The sequence below is a fragment of the Colius striatus genome, chromosome Z (genome assembly GCF_028858725.1).
Source record: "Colius striatus isolate bColStr4 chromosome Z, bColStr4.1.hap1, whole genome shotgun sequence".
Taxonomy (NCBI): Eukaryota; Metazoa; Chordata; class Aves; order Coliiformes; family Coliidae; genus Colius; species Colius striatus.
The window spans coordinates 67,353,364-67,361,947 of NC_084790.1; the positions used below are offsets into that span (position 1 = coordinate 67,353,364).

At 48.0% G+C, this 8,584-nt stretch overlaps 1 protein-coding gene across 2 annotated transcripts in view; it reads right to left on the minus strand.

Moving 5' to 3' along the window:
• The window catches only part of GOLM1 (golgi membrane protein 1), a 39,273-nt gene extending 32,860 nt beyond the window's left edge, over window positions 1–6,413 (minus strand). The window contains exon 1 of one of the 2 annotated variants that reach the window (XM_062019166.1): window positions 6,320–6,413. The gene's annotated coding sequence lies outside the window, so the exon portion shown is untranslated. Of the gene's footprint in view, window positions 1–6,314 lie in introns of both variants that reach the window. The other variant, XM_062019165.1, reaches the window with a different exon arrangement.
• Between the last annotated feature and the right edge of the window lie 2,171 nt (window positions 6,414–8,584).

The following is an 8,584-nucleotide window of genomic DNA, read 5'->3' on the forward strand; positions in this document are numbered from 1 at the left end:
GTGGAGACAGAGGAAATTGAACAACTATCCAGCATGCCTGGTCTTTCAGAGGACCCTTCTGTTGTGGGGTTGCTGAAGGTTGAGGAGCAACAGGTACCAATTGCAACCACAACAGTGCACCGGCGGCAATATCGCACCAGCAGAGATTCAGTGATTCCCATTCATAAGTTGATTCGCCAACTGGAGAGCCAAGGGGTGATCAGCAAAACTCACTCACCCTTTAACAGTCCCATATGGCCAGTGTGAAAGTCTACTGGAGAGTGGAGACTGACAGTAGACTATCGTGGCCTGAGTGAAGTCACGCCACCGCTGAGCGCAGCTGTGCCGGACATGCTGGAACTCCAATATGAACTGGAGTGCAAGGCAGCCAAATGGTATGCCACCGTTGATATTGCCAATGCATTCTTCTCAATTCCTTTGGCAGTAGAGTGCAGGTCCCAGTTCGCTTTCACTTGGAGAGGGGTTCAGTATACCTGGAATCGACTGCCCCAGGGGTGGAAACACAGCCCCACCATCTGCCATGGACTGATCCAGGCCACTCTGGAGAAGGGCGAGGCCCCAGAACACCTGCAATACATTGATGACATTGTTGTGTGGGGTGACTCAGCAGAGGAAGTTCTTGAGAAGGGAAAGAAGATAATTCAAATTCTTCTGAAGGCTGGTTTTGCCATTAAACGAAGTAAGGTCAGAGGGCCTGCGCAGGAGATCCAGTTTTTAGGAGTAAAATGGCAGGATGGACGTCGCCATATCCCAATAGATGTGATCAACAAAATTGCAGCCATGTCTCCCCCAACTAGCAAAAAGGAAACACAAGCTTTCCTAGGTGTTGAATGGGGTCCTGAACAGCAACAAAGTTTTGAACAAATTAAACAGGAGATAGTTCATGCAATGGCACTTGGGCCAGTCCGGACAGGACCAGATGTTAAAAATGTGCTCTACACCGCAGCTGGGGAGAATGGCCCTACTTGGAGTCTTTGGCAGAGAGCGCCTGGGGAGGGTCGAGGCCGACCCCTTGGATTCTGGAGTCGGGGATACAGAGGATCCGAGGCCCGATGCACTCCAACTGAGAAGGAGATCCTGGCGGCATATGAAGGGGTTCAAGCTGCATCAGAAGTGATCGGCACAGAAACACAACTTCTCCTAGCACCCCAACTGCCAGTGCTGGGCTGGATGTTCAAAGGGAGGGCCTCCTCCACACATCATGCAACTGATGCTGCACGGAGTAAGTGGATCGCATTGATCACACAACGAGCTCGTGTAGGAAGTTCTAGCCGCCCTGGAGTTCTGGAACTGATCACGAACTGGCCAGAGTGTGAAGACAGTGAAATATCACCAGAAAAGGAGGCAACCCATGCTGAAGAGGCCCCATCATATGAGGAACTTCCAGAAGATGAGAAGCGGTATGCCCTGTTCACCGATGGGTCCTGTCATCTTGTGGGGAAGCATCGGAGGTGGAAGGCAGCTGTGTGGAGTCCCGCATGCAAAGTTTCAGAAGCTGCAGAAGGAGAGGGTGAATCAAGCCAGTTTGCAGAGGTAAAAGCCATCCAGTTAGCTTTAGACATTGCTGAACGAGAAAACTGGCCAAGGCTTTATCTCTACACTGACTCGTGGATGGCAGCAAATGCTGTGTGGGGGTGGTTACAGCAATGGAAGCAGAACAACTGGCAACGACGGGGCAAACCCATCTGGGCTGCCCCAATATGGCAAGACATTGCTGCTCGGCTGGAGAAGCTGGTTGTGAAAGTGCGCCATGTAGATGCCCATATACCTAAGAACAGGGCCACTGAAGAACATCTGCATAACCAGCAAGTGGACAAGGCTGCAAAGATTGGAGCAGCTCAGATAGATTTAGACTGGCAACACAAGGGGGAGTTATTTTTAGCTCGGTGGGCCCATGACACCTCAGGTCATCAAGGCAGAGATGCCACCTATAAATGGGCTCGTGATCAAGGGCTGGATTTAACCTTGGATGCCATTGCACAGGTTGTCCATGAGTGTAAGACGTGTGCTACAATCAGACAAGCCAAGCGGTGGAAGCCCATATGGTATGGAGGACGATGGCAGAAATATAAATACGGAGAGGCCTGGCAGATTGATTATATCACACTGCCACAGACTCGCCAAGGCAAACGACATGTGCTAACAATGGTGGAGGCGACCACCGGCTGGTTGGAAACGTATCCTGTGTCTCATGCCACCGCTCGGAGCACCATCCAGGGCCTTGAAAGGAAAGTCCTCTGGCGACATGGCACCCCAGAAAGAACTGAGTCAGACAATGGGACGCACTTCAGGAACAACCTCATAGATGCCTGGGACAAAGAGCATGGCATTGAATGGGTTTATCACATCCCCTATCATGCACCAGCCTCAGGAAAAGTTGAACAACACAATGGACTATTGAAGACCACACTGAGAGCAATGGGGGGTGGAACATTCAAACATTGGGACACAAATTTAGAAAAGGCCACCTGGCTAGTCAACTCCAGAGGATCTGTGAACAGAGCTGGCCCTGCCCAATCAGAACTTTTACATACTGTAGAAGGGGACAAAGTCCCTGTAGTGCACGTAAAAGATCTGTTAGGGAAAGCAGTATGGGTGAGTCCTACCTTGGGTAAAGGTAAACCCATTCGTGGGATTGTTTTTGCTCAGGGACCTCGGTACACTTGGTGGGTGATGTGTAAGGATGGGACAACCCAGTGTGTACCTCAAGGAAAATTGATTTTGGGTGAGAATAGCCTGTGAATTCGTTGAATCAAATTGCATTATGTTAGTTGTTAAATAGCATTGTTGTTGTATGTCATCATTACCATAGTTGCTCTATGCCATATCACTGACACTACAGTAAGGACCACCCAGATCACCGAAAGATGGACATGGACAAGCAAGATACAGAATAGCAGAATGTGAATTGGTGCCCAGTGACGTCCTCAAGATCAGTGCTTTCAACTTACAGATAAGACACACCTAAAAGACCAACTGCAAAATCCTGATACTGCATGCAGTGACCTATCCTACACACACACCCCATCTGCCCTGCTGTGAAAGATTTATGATGAATAAGACCTGACGTTATGAACTAAATGGCTAAACGGACTTAACGGGAATGTTAGGGGGCTGGCCTATAAACTGAGGGAATTATATACTTCTCTGTGTGTGCCCCTATTTTTTCAGGGAGAGGAAATGTGGTGCTCAGATGTTGTATATTGTAAAACTAGGCATGATGTAGATGGTATAGAATAAGGGGTGGAATGTCCTGGTTTTGGCTAGGATAGAGTTAACTTTGATGAGGAAGTAGGAAGGGGCACAGCATGGGCAGCTGACCTGGGCTGGCCAACAGGTATTCGATGCCATACTGACATCATGCCCAGTACCTAGAGGCAGGGAGCCAGTCGGGGGCGGGGCTTGGGGAGCACAGGCGGGGCTGCCGGTCGGAGGGGGGTCGCGCCGGGTCCCGGGTGGTGAGCAGCCGCGGCACGCGCCATTCCTTTTGTATATTCCCCTCGTGTACTGTTAAAACTGTTCCTTTTTTCCCCCTGAACCTGTTCATTCTTATTGTTGTTCTATTAAACAGCTCTTATTTCAACCTACACGGGTTTTCCCCTTTTTCTCTGGTTCCCCTTCCCACTCCACCGGGAGGGGAGGAGCGAGCGAGCACCCTCGTGGCTCTTTGTTCCCAGCTGGGCAAAACCACGACACCTCTGACATTGACAACAGTTTGTTAGTTATGCCCAGACACAACTGTATCAAACTAAAAGGTAAAGTGGGTATTATTCAAAAGTTTAGGCACAGCTTTTTTAAAAAGTAATTTTTAAAATAAGTGAATCAGAGAGAAAACATTTGTGTCCAGTCTTCCAAAAAAGGGGTGATTGTGTAGTGGCAGGTGGGAACAGAGAAGTGACAAACATGAGTCAAACTTCTTTATTTCCAGTTTTAAATATGGTTAGCAAACAGCAGCGATCAGCCTCGAAAGAGAAGTCCAATACTTGGTTCTTGGATACATGTTACCCACAAGTAACACCATTGACAGTCACGTGGCAAGAAACAGTTACCGCCAGCAGCAATCTTCATGCTCTCGAGAGCGCACTGACTGCTGACAGGCATCAGAAACTGGGTGTCATGTGATCATAAAACACAGCACACAGATTTCTTATAATCCTCTGCAGCAAAAGTGTTCTGTGGGGGTTTTTTTGGTCAAGTTTGCAAGTCAAAAGAGGTCAAATGAAAGTTTTTCCAATAGAGACTTAAAGTTTGCACCATGAACTCAAGCCTGCTGACCACAAACTTTCTACATACCTTTCACATGAATCCACAAACTGCAGGCTGAAAGAAAAAAAAAAAACAACCTCCTGAGACATGCAACAGCAGCTACTTTTCAAACTTCCATGCTTTAGACTGGCTTGCTCACTTCAGAGTGGCAACCACCTCCAAAAATCAAATACTCAAACACAGATGCAGTTGGATGTCACCAAGTCACTATTAACCTAACTTGCCAAGTTACACTTTTCACAAGAATATGAAGGGGAGAAGCATTTAAGATCCAACACATGCAGCAACTGCTGAAGCAATGACCTTCATTTGATACTCAATTTTGATCTTAGGTCTTCCTTTTCTAATGCATTTTAAACTAGAAGTAACAGATCAGAAGAGTACGAAAATACTGAAAAAATGTGTGTGTTCAGGGGAGGGTGATTGTTATCACTCGTCCACTCATCTCAAGTTGGGAATTCTCTTCTTTCACTTGACCACCGTACAAGAAGCTAATAAACAATCACCCACAAAGTCCTGCCCTTTATCTCATTCAAGATTCTGTCTACTTGGTGGTACTGACTACCACCTGAAAATACCACATATGAAAACAAAATTAAACACACAAACTTATGTACCAAAAGGATCCCAACAGTCAGTCAGACTGTTGATTTCCTTGTAGGAAAATACCCTATTGTCATTACTTTTCTCCTACAACATGAACTATCTTCTTAGGATCACAATTTGTAGGTCACTCACTTGATCTTAAAAAAAAAAAAACCCAAAGCCCACATATCAGGAAATGGAGTGCCATAAGCTTAGATATGTGGTAAGAAAACCACAAAACTGCTACCATCCCCCCACCACTGTAACACTACCTGTATGGTTTCACAGTCAAACATGCAAATCTCCCTACTGAGAAAAACTAAGCCAAAAATCAACAATAATAGTTCTTCATGAGTAAAGACCTGTTAAGGCGTTAGATAAAGGGCCATTTACAAAGACTCAATCTATGAGCAAGGTTAATTAAAAACCTGATCAAGTATGCCCATCTTCAAGCTGACAAAGGAATCCAATAATGCGAAGCAAAGCAAACATCCTGGGTGCAGGAAATAAACCTTTTTACTGGCTAAAAAGGTTTACTAGGTACATTTACTGTGTACTCAAGAGCTCAAAGTTCCTGAAGCAGCGAGGGAAATGTTTTTCCAAGCGGGAAGGGACAAATTTGTGAAAAGCCATCAGTCATTCCACAGCAGGTAAGAAGAGAGACCTCCACAGCTCTCTGCCCATGGGGAGGGAAAGTGGGGAACCGGATGAGGTTCTAAAGCTCACTCTAAAGGAGGGTGAACAATTTCAGGTCACAGCCCTCGTTGGAATGGGCCTCGAATGACCATCCGGTATGATTGTTCCCGGCAAGGGGGGCCCGGAGGAGAATATCTTGCACCCTGCCTAGTTGTGTCCCTTTCTGATTTCTAACATCATCATTATTTTTACCTCTGCTGAGTTGTTTCAAACTCAATGTGCTTCTCTTTGTCCAAAAAACCCAAATCGGACTGAAGAAATATGTAGCGATACAGTAATAATACAGCAACATGGAAGTAATACAATACAACGCTATCAGTCTGAGGCGGGCAAGCGAGCTAAAACCACACGCACTGTGCCGGTACCTTCGCAGGCAACTACCGCGGCGAGGTGGAAGCTGCCGGGGCACGCAGCCCGCCCAGGGCCGCACCTTGCCGCCCGCCCCGCTGGCCTCCCCACCCGCCAAGACCAGCGCCGGCCGCCCCTCTCACACTCCGCGCCGGACGCGCCGCTTGCCTGCCCTCGCCCGCCGTCGGCTGCTGGAGCCGGCACAGACGAACCCCGCGGGGTAGCGGATCCAGCCCAGCAGCGGCAGGCCGCGGCCCGCGGTCCCTCATGCCACACCGCCCAGCCCTCCTGCCCCCGGCCCAGGCCGACGAGCCCCGCCGCCGCCCGCTTCTGCCGCCGCAGAGGTTGTCGGGGCAGGGGGTTCGGGACTGGCGCCAGCCCCGTCAGCGCCAGCCCCCAGTCCCGCCGCTGCCACTCACCTCACCTGGCCGAGCAGGAAAGTGAAAGCCGATGCCGCCGATGCCGCGGCTCCCAGCGCCCGCTGCGACGGGCGCGGCGGCAGGCGGGCAACGGCCGGCCGCGCCTCGCCGCGGGCTGAGCGGCACAGCGCAGGAAGTGCGGAGCGCTGAGGCAGACTGGCAGCCGCAGGGAGACTCCGCGCTCCCGGGCAGCCCCGCCCCGGAGCCCACCGCCGGAGGCGCCGCGCCGCGGGGGCGGGGACAGGGCTGGGGCCGGGGCTGAGGCTGAGGCAGCGCCGCGTGTCCTGAGCGGGGTGCGCCCGGCGGCGTTCGGGCTGCGGCGGAGACGCGCGCCGCGGCCGGTCCCGATAAACCTCCGATAGCTGCTGCGCTGCCGCCGGCCTTTGCCACTCGCCCGACCGCGGGGCTGAGGCACAGCCCTTCCCCAGCGGTGGAGCTCAGGGAGAGATTTCCTGTCCTCGCTGCAGGCGCTTGAGTTTCTGGAAAGCCACGTGTGGGGAAAAGCCGACTGTGCGGGTGCAATGAAACTCTGGAAAGGCTGGTGGTGTAACATATTTTTTTGACAGCCAGATGAATGAAGTGGTTGTATTCTTCGTTCAAAAATCTTGAAGGGGGCGGGAGGAGGGAAATTAGGCAATGTGTTTCTGCCATGGTCATTAACTCAGGTAGACGCTTCCCACCGCCTAGGTCGGCATGTTGTTTCTGTGTCTTGTTACTGCATGTTAGCTTTCACAAGTGAAAAATAAACAGCCAACTGAAAGCAAAGTGTAAAAATGGCTGCAAAAAGCAGATGTAGGCTGTGAAGAAATGAACCTTTCTTCCAGCCTTTGAAGACCCTTTAAAATCTGATCACTGTAACAGCTGCACGTTTGTGGGTTTTTTCATGGGAAAGATACTCTCTTTGGGTTTTTTTTTTAGTAACATATACAATATCTTTATCTATCTCAGAAACAGAATTTTTGTTACAAGTTGAAAGCCACGTTGGATCGTATGTCTCTAGCTAGGAAGATACATGATTTTCCAGGTTGGAGCTTTGCTCCATTCTTGTTCAGTTTTTAAGGAGAAGTGCATCCTTCTTCAGCAGCACAGCCAAAGTCTAAAGGTATAATTTGACTTAAAAAAAGGGTTTCAAATGTTTAGGGCATTGAACTGTTCGTTGAGATCCATAAAAATATGTTAAGACTCAAGGAAAGGTCATTTATCAGTGAGACAAGAAGACATTAAAAATAAACACCAATAAAAATATTCATGAAGAGTAATTATGCAAGCAGAAAAAAATGAGGACCATCTGCAACTGCATCTGCAGCTGGGAGCACTGCTTATGGGCAGCTAAAAATTCTGGAGATGTTACCCTGTTATTTTCTGTCTCGTGAGCCTCTCCTCAAGACAGTTCTGTCCAGAAGATCAGGAAAAAGGCGGAAAAAACCCATTTTGATATAGAAATAACTGACAAGTCTCAAAACCTTACTGACTATAAAGCCTATCTTTAATAGGGAAAGTGAAGGTTTTATGAAGTCCAGCACTGTCTGCAGTATGGATCCAATGAAAAGAGATTAACTTAATTGAGTTTAAAGAAGTACAGCACTGTGCAGTTTGCAGAAAGTGATTAAAAGAACATTTAAACACATTGACAGTGACAGAACTACTTCAAGATGTTTATCAGCAGTTGGCATTTGCCAGTGTTTCAGAAAATATCAGTAACTGATACTGGTGGAAAGAAAATGGTGAAAAGATGCTGCTGAGAAGTGGTTCTTGCATAAAAAAAATCAACTACCATATTCAATCTTCATATCCATAATTTTGTTCCCTATTAATGCTTCACAACTATAACCAGTCTTGCACAAAATTTAGTAGAACTTGCAACATTAATAAATACGTATCTTTATTTTAAAAGTTTATGGCTGTGTATTTGAACAGAGAACTAACAAAATACAAGTTTTGCCTTCAAACATAAACATGCTAAAGTAAGGAATTCTTGAAAGAAAACCATTCATTCTGGTTTAGGAGGACCTAAACCAATGGATAGCACATAGCAGCCAGGCCACTCAGCATGGTTTCCTGTTTACTATATATTCACAATCCCACAACCATCCTTCAGACTTTGAAGCCAATAGGAACACACATATGTATGTATTAAAATGCAGAAGAGCTGAGAATTTCGGCAGGATCTCTTGGAACCTGTACAGTAGGCACAGTGAACTGTTCATACAGACTTCGCAACACTCTCTACCCAGGACGGAGCTGGCCTTGATTTGTGCCTGAAAGCACTA